Raw genomic sequence first — 9,239 nt, forward strand, 5'->3', positions numbered from 1 at the left:
CAAATAGGACGTATTGCGTCGGTTTTCATACGGTTATGCGGAGATTGGTTGTTTGAGCTGAATCCCACGTACGAACTATTTATTTTATGCGTTATCAAGCAGATAGCGGTGGTGAGAGAACACATATGTAATCACCTTGGGCCACACTAGGCTTAGCACGAGAAGAATACTCGCGATACATGCAGAGCGAGTTACGTGGTTCAGAAAAAACGACACAAATATCATGGATTGTTCTCGCGAGAACATGAATGAATCATGAATCACTCATATTCAACTATTTCTACATAACCATGTAAACCCATTGGTCCTTTCCAGAGCCTTTAAAATTTCCGTCTTAGTGGTAGACTGACCAAACTGTTTTTTCGACCCTTTTTTATTTTTTTTTTTTTTTATTTAAATCGTTTATTTTTACAGGCTCAGTTACATAGGTTTAAAGGAGCCGAACTCCTTACTGTATTGTTACTAGTATATATACATTTTTCCTTAATTCTAATGTTAATAATATAGGAAACCGATTACTCGCGGTCAACTCGAGTTTAGAAGGGTGACATATTTTCTTCAGGAAAAGGAGGGGATATGAGGATATGTTGACAATGATCACACTCACACTCTCAATCACACTCATCACACTCAATTCTTAAACTTATCTTATATCTAACATGTATTTACATTTCATCTTATTCTTAAGAAGGGATCCGATCTCTCACAAAGGAAAAGGAAAAGAAAAACTAAGGGTATAAGGACAATCACACACGAAGATCTATAGCTTTAAGGAAAACATATATATGGGACATGTAATCAAGGTCTAACCGAGCCAACACGTCTCTCACCGGCACATTGGGCTGCCTTCCTCGGGCCCGAAGGGTGACTACTAAATTCGATCTGGCGACAAGATACAGCTCGCACGACCAAACAACGTGCTCGATGTCGTGGTAACCTTGGCCACAAACACAAAGATTGTTGTCGGCAAGATTAATACGAAAGAGTAGCGCATCTAACGAACAGTGATTAGACATGAGTCGGGAGAAGGTGCGAATAAAGTCCCGGCTCAAGTCCAGACTTTTGAACCATGGTTTGAGGCTAACCTTAGGGATAATCGAGTGGAGCCACCGGCCCAATTCATCTTCGTTCCATTTGCGTTGCCAGTTAACTATGGTATTTTTGCGGACTAAAGAATAAAATTCATTGAAGGCGATTTGACGCTGATAAATATCGCCTTCAATTGCACCTACCTTTGCTAATGAGTCAGCCCTCTCATTACCCAGAATTGAGCAATGTGAAGGGACCCAGACAAAGGTAATGACATAACAGCGTCTGGATAAAGCACTCAAAATTTCTCGTATTCTCTCAAGGAAGTACGGCGAGTGCTTTTCCGGCCTCACTGAACGGATAGCTTCGACAGAGCTAAGACTATCCGTTACAATGTAATAGTGTTCAACAGGTCGTGAGGCGACGCTGTCCAGCGCCCAGTGTATCGCTGCCAATTCAGCAATATACACTGAGCAAGGATTCTGAAGACTGTGTGAGGTGCTAAAAAATTCGTTGAACACTCCAAATCCTGTGGACTCATTTATAGAGGACCCATCAGTAAAGTACATATTATCACAATTGATATCCCCATACTTTGCATCGAAGATCGTTGGAACGATCCTCGATCGAAGATAATCTGATGTTCCATGGATATCCTGCTTCATGGACAGATCAAAATGCACAGAGGAATTGATGTAGTCAGGAAAACAAACACGGTTGGGAATATACGAAGAAGGATCAACCTGCATGGAGACGAATTCATGATATGAGCTCATGAATCCAGAATGAAAATTTAGCTCGATCAGCTGCTCAAAATTTCCGATCACCAATGGGTTCATAACCTTACACCGGATGAGGAACCGAAGAGATAATAAATTGAAGCGATCTTTTAGTGGGAGTAGGCCTGCCAAAACCTCGAGACTCATGGTATGCGTTGAGGGCATACATCCCAACGCGATACGGAGACAAAGATACTGAATTCGCTCGAGTTTAATGAGGTGTGTTTTGGCAGCTGATTGAAAACAGAAACTGCCATACTCCATCACTGAGAGAATAGTTGTTCGATACAACATTATAAGATCTTCGGGATGGGCTCCCCATCCCTTTTTTTATTGTCTCGTCCTTTTATCAACTTAATTTTGAGTATAAAGCATAAGTATTTATTTCTATTGACCTTTTCTTCTGCCATGAATTCTATCTATGGTTTTTCATAGGCTTCGGCACAAATCTGTATGTCTTCGAGTTCGAGTCTTTTTTCACCCTAATGGAAAGCGATACATTTTGAATTTTTAAAATCTGATTTTTTACGGTTTTAGGTTGACCTTCTCTATCTAGAAGGCCAAAAAGACTAAAAAGCTACCAGTTAATTGTTTTCCAATGCATTGCTACAAAAAGATCCGAAATCGGTCAAGAATTACACCTAAAACAGCACTTTTAGCGTGATGTCCCTAAGTCTTTGCAGATATCTTCAGAGACCATCAGAAAGTTGGTGAGTAGAACCAGTGAATAGAAATGATTTCATTGCGACGTTTAGTTTTGAGTTTGGCTGATTAAGTAAGTAAGTAAGTTAGTTTTGAACCGAGAAGTCAAAGGGAAAAATTTGTTGCACAGTTATTTTTTTTTCGAATTTGAATTTGAGTTTAAATTTTACTCATTGTATTCGCAAAAATTTTACACAGCTGTCATCGACATTAAATTTATTGGTTGGCAATCGATATTGAAGCTTCGCTGTGAATGTTTACAAACGCTTTCAAATCCACACGGATCGCGTAGAACAATTGAAGAGTTGAACAGTAAACAGTATGCTAAATTACTTGAGCATGGTCACACATGATTTCTTTCTCTTGGATCTTTCATCGAGAGGAGCATTTTGGAGGGATTGCGCTTCTATTTTCTTCCAAAGAAGAAATGTCCTGCGCGATTAATTTGAAACCTTAACACCTTAAACCTATGGTTGCTTTTTACCAGAGATACCAGTTGGAAGCCTTTCAAACATTTATTGGTTTGTTGAAAAAGACGATGCATTTGCCACTGCATTTTCTGTTATTTCTGGTGATTTCGTTAGTATTCTTTAGTCTAGTTGATTTAAACTAAATACAGGAGGCTATATTTCTTAAAGCCTATGGAAAAATTGTACGATATGGTGTTGAGTCGTATTAAAAAATGTAAGGCTAGCCTAGGAGAAACATTACAGTATGAATGGGTTGTGTAAAGTCCATTCATGAATGAACGGAGATTGAAATTAAGCATTTAAAAAAACACACCAATTGAGATAGACAAAACCATATTGTATGATTAGTGGAGAATGATCAGAGGAATTTTAATTAATGAGATAAAAAGTTGGAACGAAGAATCTGTGCTAACTGCAAATCGTTGGGTACGAATATTTCCAGAAATGGGGAACAAATTTCCAAAGTTTAAGGAATTCGTGAAGCTTACTAATAATATTTTGTGTCTGCCTGGCAGTACCGAACCATTTGGAACGATTTTTGTTCGATGAAAATTATGTGATCAACGAAAAAGTCGCGACTTAATGTTGGATCACTGATAGCTAAAATAATTGTGAAACAAAACTTCGATCTTCGACTTCGATGGGATGTGACAATTTCTATGATAAAATTTTTGAAAATCCTGATATGCTTCGCAACGTCTCTTCATCGTCTGAATTTGAACGAATAAAATTCATTGTAGAGAACAAAGGTGGTAAATCTAAGAATGTTTGATTTTTTGGCCTTATTCTCGGTTTTATTCACTCACTAGCGGCCTGGTCTCTTATATTATAAGCTTCCCGCATAGTCATTGGAATAGCTTTGCTTTATATAGATTCTCGCATTTTTTTTCTTTTCTTTTCTTTGATGTTTGTTTTTTTTCTCCAAATGTCACTATGTCTCTTTTCTTCAACTCTACTTTCAATTTTTGCTCTTTTAGTTGTTTTTTTCGCCTACGATTTTAAACTGAGTTTCTAACATAGCTAATTTTGCTGCAGACTCTATATCCTTATCTACTATAAGTTGTTTCAACGGTTTTCACCGGTAGCATCAATTTCATGCTGTAGTAATTCATGTATTTAAAATTATAATATCTTCATGTTAAACGGAATAACAAATTTGGAATACTTTCTCTAGAAAAAAAGTACAAAGAATCATAACCGCCTTTTTTCACCGCCTTTATGAATAATTCAGGAATAATTTACAATTGTCTTCAGATTGATATATCATTTGTCTTGTTTCGTGTTATGTTTTCTGCAACTCGTAACGCTCGTAAACGTAAACTCGTAACGCAATTGAAAGAGAATCTGATAAAATAAATACTATTTTTGGCACTTTCTTTTAAAGAAAAGGCTCATTCATGATACTGTCTCTTTGGTCTCAACACCTCGAGAACGACAAGAACCCGAATTTTTCAATGATTTCGCCTAAGTTGCCTAAGACATTTGGAGTTCTGTTCAGTATAAAGCAGAAGCGTTTGAAAATTTTCATGCAAAGATGAAAAATGCTGTCCATCGCTATTGCAGCATTACCTCTAAAGCAAAACTATGCGTTTCAGTCAGTGAAACGCCCTCACACCTATATTTTTTTGACGGCTCAATAAGTGTTTTATTGTTATGTTTTTTTTTGGCAGACTTATCTCACTTCTTAACTAGGCGAACCTAGCCAGAATTTTCACCTGCCCCCGGGCTTCTGAATGCCAAAGGGGGACTAGGCTCTGCGGAATGCACGTATTTGCATGCTCGTGCTGTTTCAGTCCTGACCGAGAAATTGTCGGACAATCGCGCAGGTGCTAAGGATGACCGACTTTTGGATGCCGGCCAATTCCTTCTCCATGTTCAACACCTTTAGCGCTTCCAGAAGTGTCTTCGGGACAATTCCAGTTCCAGAGAGAACGACTGGAACAATTCTTGGGACCTCCCTTAGCCCCCACAGTTCCTTGAGCTCCACGGCCAATGGTCGGTACTTGCAGATTTTGCGACCGTGGGTCTCCTCCAGATTCTGGTTCAGTGGAATAGCGACATCGATGATGGTGACTTTGCGGTCGCTCTTGTCGTAAACCATTATATCTGGGCGGTTGTGGTGGATCGAGAGGTCGGTCAGAACAGTGCGATCCCAGTACAGCTTGAAACGGTCATTTTCCAGGACAGGTGCAGGCAGGTACCGGTAGTTTGGTACGTTGTCTTCCAGTAGAGCACATTGGAGCGCCAGTTGTCGATGAACAATACGGGCCACGTTGTTGTGGCGCTCGGTGTAGGCTGCGTTGGCCAAAACGGGACAGCCTCCCATAATGTGCTCTATGTTTTCACCTGGTTGATGGCACATCCGGCAAATGTCATCAACGTCTTGATGCCAGACGTACCGGCTGCAGTTTCTCGTCGGCATTATCCTGTCCTGGATGGCTATCATGTCGGCTTCTACTACTGAAGAGAGTTCACCACGCGTTAGCCACAGATTAGATGCGGCCTTGTCGACGTGTGGCCGATCCAGTTGATGGGGGTGGGCACCATGCACTGCCTTCTGCTTCCAAGCTGCAATCTTCTCCTCCACTGTCTGCAGATTGCAGTTGAGTTGGTACTCCGCTTGCGCCAAGTGCAGAGCGCTGTATCCTCTGTCGGCGGCGCAGACAGCCCGGTATAGCGCGTTTTGGTTGGCGCGTTCTGCGAAGTACTCGCGCAGTTGTCGTACCTGGGCAACACACAGTGCAGATATGTCGACTATTCCAAGTCCCCCTTCTTTGCGTGGCAGTGAAACTCTCTCCAGTGCCGATTGAGGATGGTGCATTCCGGCCTCTTTAAATGCTTTCCTCATCCTCCTCTCAAGGTCCTCTAGGTCAGTTTTGCTCCATTTGACTACACCAAAACTGAAGGTCAGCAGGGGAACCGCGAATGTGTTGATCGCGCGTACCTTGTTCCCCGCGTTGAGGAAAGTCCTCAGGACACAGTTCACTCGACTCAAGAACTTGTCTCGCAGCTCCGTCTTGATGTCGGAGTGGCGAATCCCGGTGAGCTGTCGGAATCCAAGATATTTATAGGATTCGCCACGAACCATGTCTCTTATGAACTCGCCGTCATAGACCTCGTAACCTCCGGATTCGGTAAGCTGCCCTTTCAGCAGATGGACACAGCGGCACTTGTCAAGGCCGAACTCCATGCAAATGTCCCTGCTTATGTCTTCGACAACCCGGATAGCTACACCTAGACGCTGACGTGAATCAGCGTAGACCTTGAGATCATCCATGTAGAAGGTATGGGTCACTTCTTCGTGAGCGCCGTCGCCATACCTTATTTTATAGCCATGACCGTTTCTATTGAGCGTCCTACTGAGGGGGTTCAGTGCCAGACAAAACCAAAGCGGGCTGAAAGAGTCGCCTTGGAATATCCCCCTCTTTATCTGCAGCGTTCTAGACTGCAACACATTTTCCCCATCACTGAGGTGCAGAGACGTACTCCACTGCCTCATCGCATGCTGCAGGAACCTAACGACGACGGGATCAATTTTGTAGAGCTCCAATACCCGGACGAGAAACGAGTGAGGTATGGAGTCATAAGCCTTCCTGTAATCGATGTAGGCCATACTTAGGTTCCGCTGGTTATATACCGCCTGGCCGACTATGGCTGCGTCGATGATGGCCTGGTCTTTGCAGCCATGCGTATTTTTCCTGCATCCTTTCTGCTCTTCTGCGATGATGTGATGCTGTTCGCAGTGAGCAGAAACTTTGGCGGTAATTATGCTGCTCAGTATTTTGTACAGACTCGATAGGCACGTTATCGGTCTGTACTTTGATGGGTTCAATGTGTTGCTGTCTTTCGGGAGGAGGAAGGTGACGCCACGGGTGGCGAATTCAGGAAGGTTGTGTGGGTCACGTAGCACCTTGTTGAAGCACTCAGCTATCTTTGGATGTGCGACGGTCAGCTTCTTGTGCCAAAAGTTCTGGACACCATCGGGGCCCGGTGCTGCCCAGTTCCTCAGGTACCGCGAGGCTTCGCGGACATCGTTCTCTCCGACGATGATAGCTGGCATCTCTCCAATTTCACCACAACTCTCCTCCTCCCGTCTTAGCCACATTTGCCCGTCGCGATGTTCTACTGGGGTCTCCCAAATACCAGCCCAGAAGTTCGTCACATCGCTAATATCTGGCAAACCTTCGCGGTAGTCGGGCTTCTCGTCGCTAATGTGGTCGTAGAACGCTTTTTCGTTATCTCTGAACATCCGATTTTGTTCCTGGCGCTTTGCAGAGTCAGAGTAACGTTTCAGCCGTTTAGTTAGGACGCTCAATTGCTGCTCTGTTGTTCCTGGAGCTTATTTCTCTCTGCACCTGCTGCTTGATCTCGTCGATTTGCGTTTGGGAGAGCATGTTGTTGCGTACTATCGCTCTACGCCTCGCGTTCATCGCGTTCTGATCAAGCCTCCCGACGAACTCTGGATACGCTTCCTCGAACATTGTTAGTATTCGAGGGCGACCGCTCATGTCCGTCTCCAAAGCAGTGCAGATGTAATAGGCGCGGATCACGAATTCATTCATTTCGTGTGTCCACATGATCCGGCGCCTAGTGGTACCCACAAGTGTGGACGACTGTCGTCTGGCAGTCGCAACACGTCTCGTAGGCGCAGCGTTTCTTGGGTGATGTCGATGGCTGCTGTTTCCGTGTGGCGGTAGCTCTTCGGGTTGAACCCGGCTGGTGGCCCGCTCTTGCACATCGCCCTCCAGCCGCTGGCCGCTCGCTCTTACGCCCGTTCCAGGACCAGCTCCAGTTCGGGGACCCTCCTCGGGTGATCGCATTCTAATTATTCTTCGTGATCGTAGCTCCATTTTATTGGGTGTATCTCCTTTGCCCGGGAGACAGCGGGTTGGCAAGGCCTCCATGACCCGGGAGGCCTTCCCCGGGAGAGATATAGCGCTCTGACTCGCTCGCACCCCCTCACTTAGCCACTTTCGACACCCGTTCTCGGAGCCAAGACCAGGTGTGTGTTTCCAGTTCACGCCCGATCTAAAAATGTCGTCATATGATCTTCGTGGAGGCGTGAGATAGGAACATTTGAGACCAACAGGCAGGCTCCTACCCTATGTTGATCCCCATTTGAGAACCTTTTTATTTTTTGTCTTATTTTTTTGTTATTTGTTTTATTTTTTGTCTAGAAGAAGTTAATATAATTTTAGATTAAGCTAGGGCAATGTAAATCAATTAGTGTAAATAAAATAGTTTAGAAAGACATTATTCCGTGTGTTGATTTTCACAGCGTTTAAGAGTGTTCTAGCAGCTGATTCAACGAGAGTGGTCGTCAGCGGAGATCAGCGAGTGGAAAGTTTCGCAGTCGGCAGCCTTTCAGCCAGCTACTTCCCGACGATTGTGATTGTCGCATGCGTGAGGCATCACCAGCTGTCCAGTTAATCCGAGGAAAGGTCACGAGCATCTTTGCCTCCTCTCCAACCATATACAGTCCACCATCGAACCACACAGAAACTAAAGTTGAGTTCGCTCAAGCCAAACACCAGAGGAGGCACTTAATATACCTTTCAAGTTCTGACTTACACAGCCGGTGCCTGAGGGACGGATGAATAGAACCGATTATCAGCTGACCTTCTTGAAGTGAGCACTCCAACCATATGGTTGGTGCTCGGAATGCCACTGTGGAGTAAGAGTAGTTAAGTTCGGTCGGCTAATATGATTCATTCCGGCTATTCGTGGCACTCTCAATGCAGAATCAGGAGGGTAAATCTTACTGGGATCTTTCAAGCGGTTTGCACGGCAGGTGTTGTACTGCCAAAACTAGTCGCTTCTCGTCGCCACTGCTGCTTGTCGCCAAGAAGCTGGTTGAGGTAAATACGGTTTGGCTTGAGAGATTTTTCGCAGATAAAAAATACCGCAAAATACGGAAAGCAGATTTGAAAGAGATCTATCTATGCTGGAGAACAAGTTCCCTCACTGGTTCTTGCCCCAGGGTGGTATCATCGATTGCTTCGTGGGGGAGTAGCGATTTTATAAGTGTTATATCCAATGGCAACGATGGCCGATCATGACCGTACTAATCAAAGTGATTCAACCCATGTATCAGACATGGTAGTCCACCACTGCGGGTCATCTTCCTCAGTCACATCCGGTTTTGCAACAACAGCAGCAATATCATCACCACCAACCAACCTAAATTGGCAGCTTCAATGGAGCGGGAAAAAACACGTCAATTTTTCCCGGAATCGTTGGTTTTTCATCAGTAGTAAAC

This window comes from Toxorhynchites rutilus, chromosome 2 (genome assembly GCF_029784135.1).
Source record: "Toxorhynchites rutilus septentrionalis strain SRP chromosome 2, ASM2978413v1, whole genome shotgun sequence".
Taxonomy (NCBI): Eukaryota; Metazoa; Arthropoda; class Insecta; order Diptera; family Culicidae; genus Toxorhynchites; species Toxorhynchites rutilus.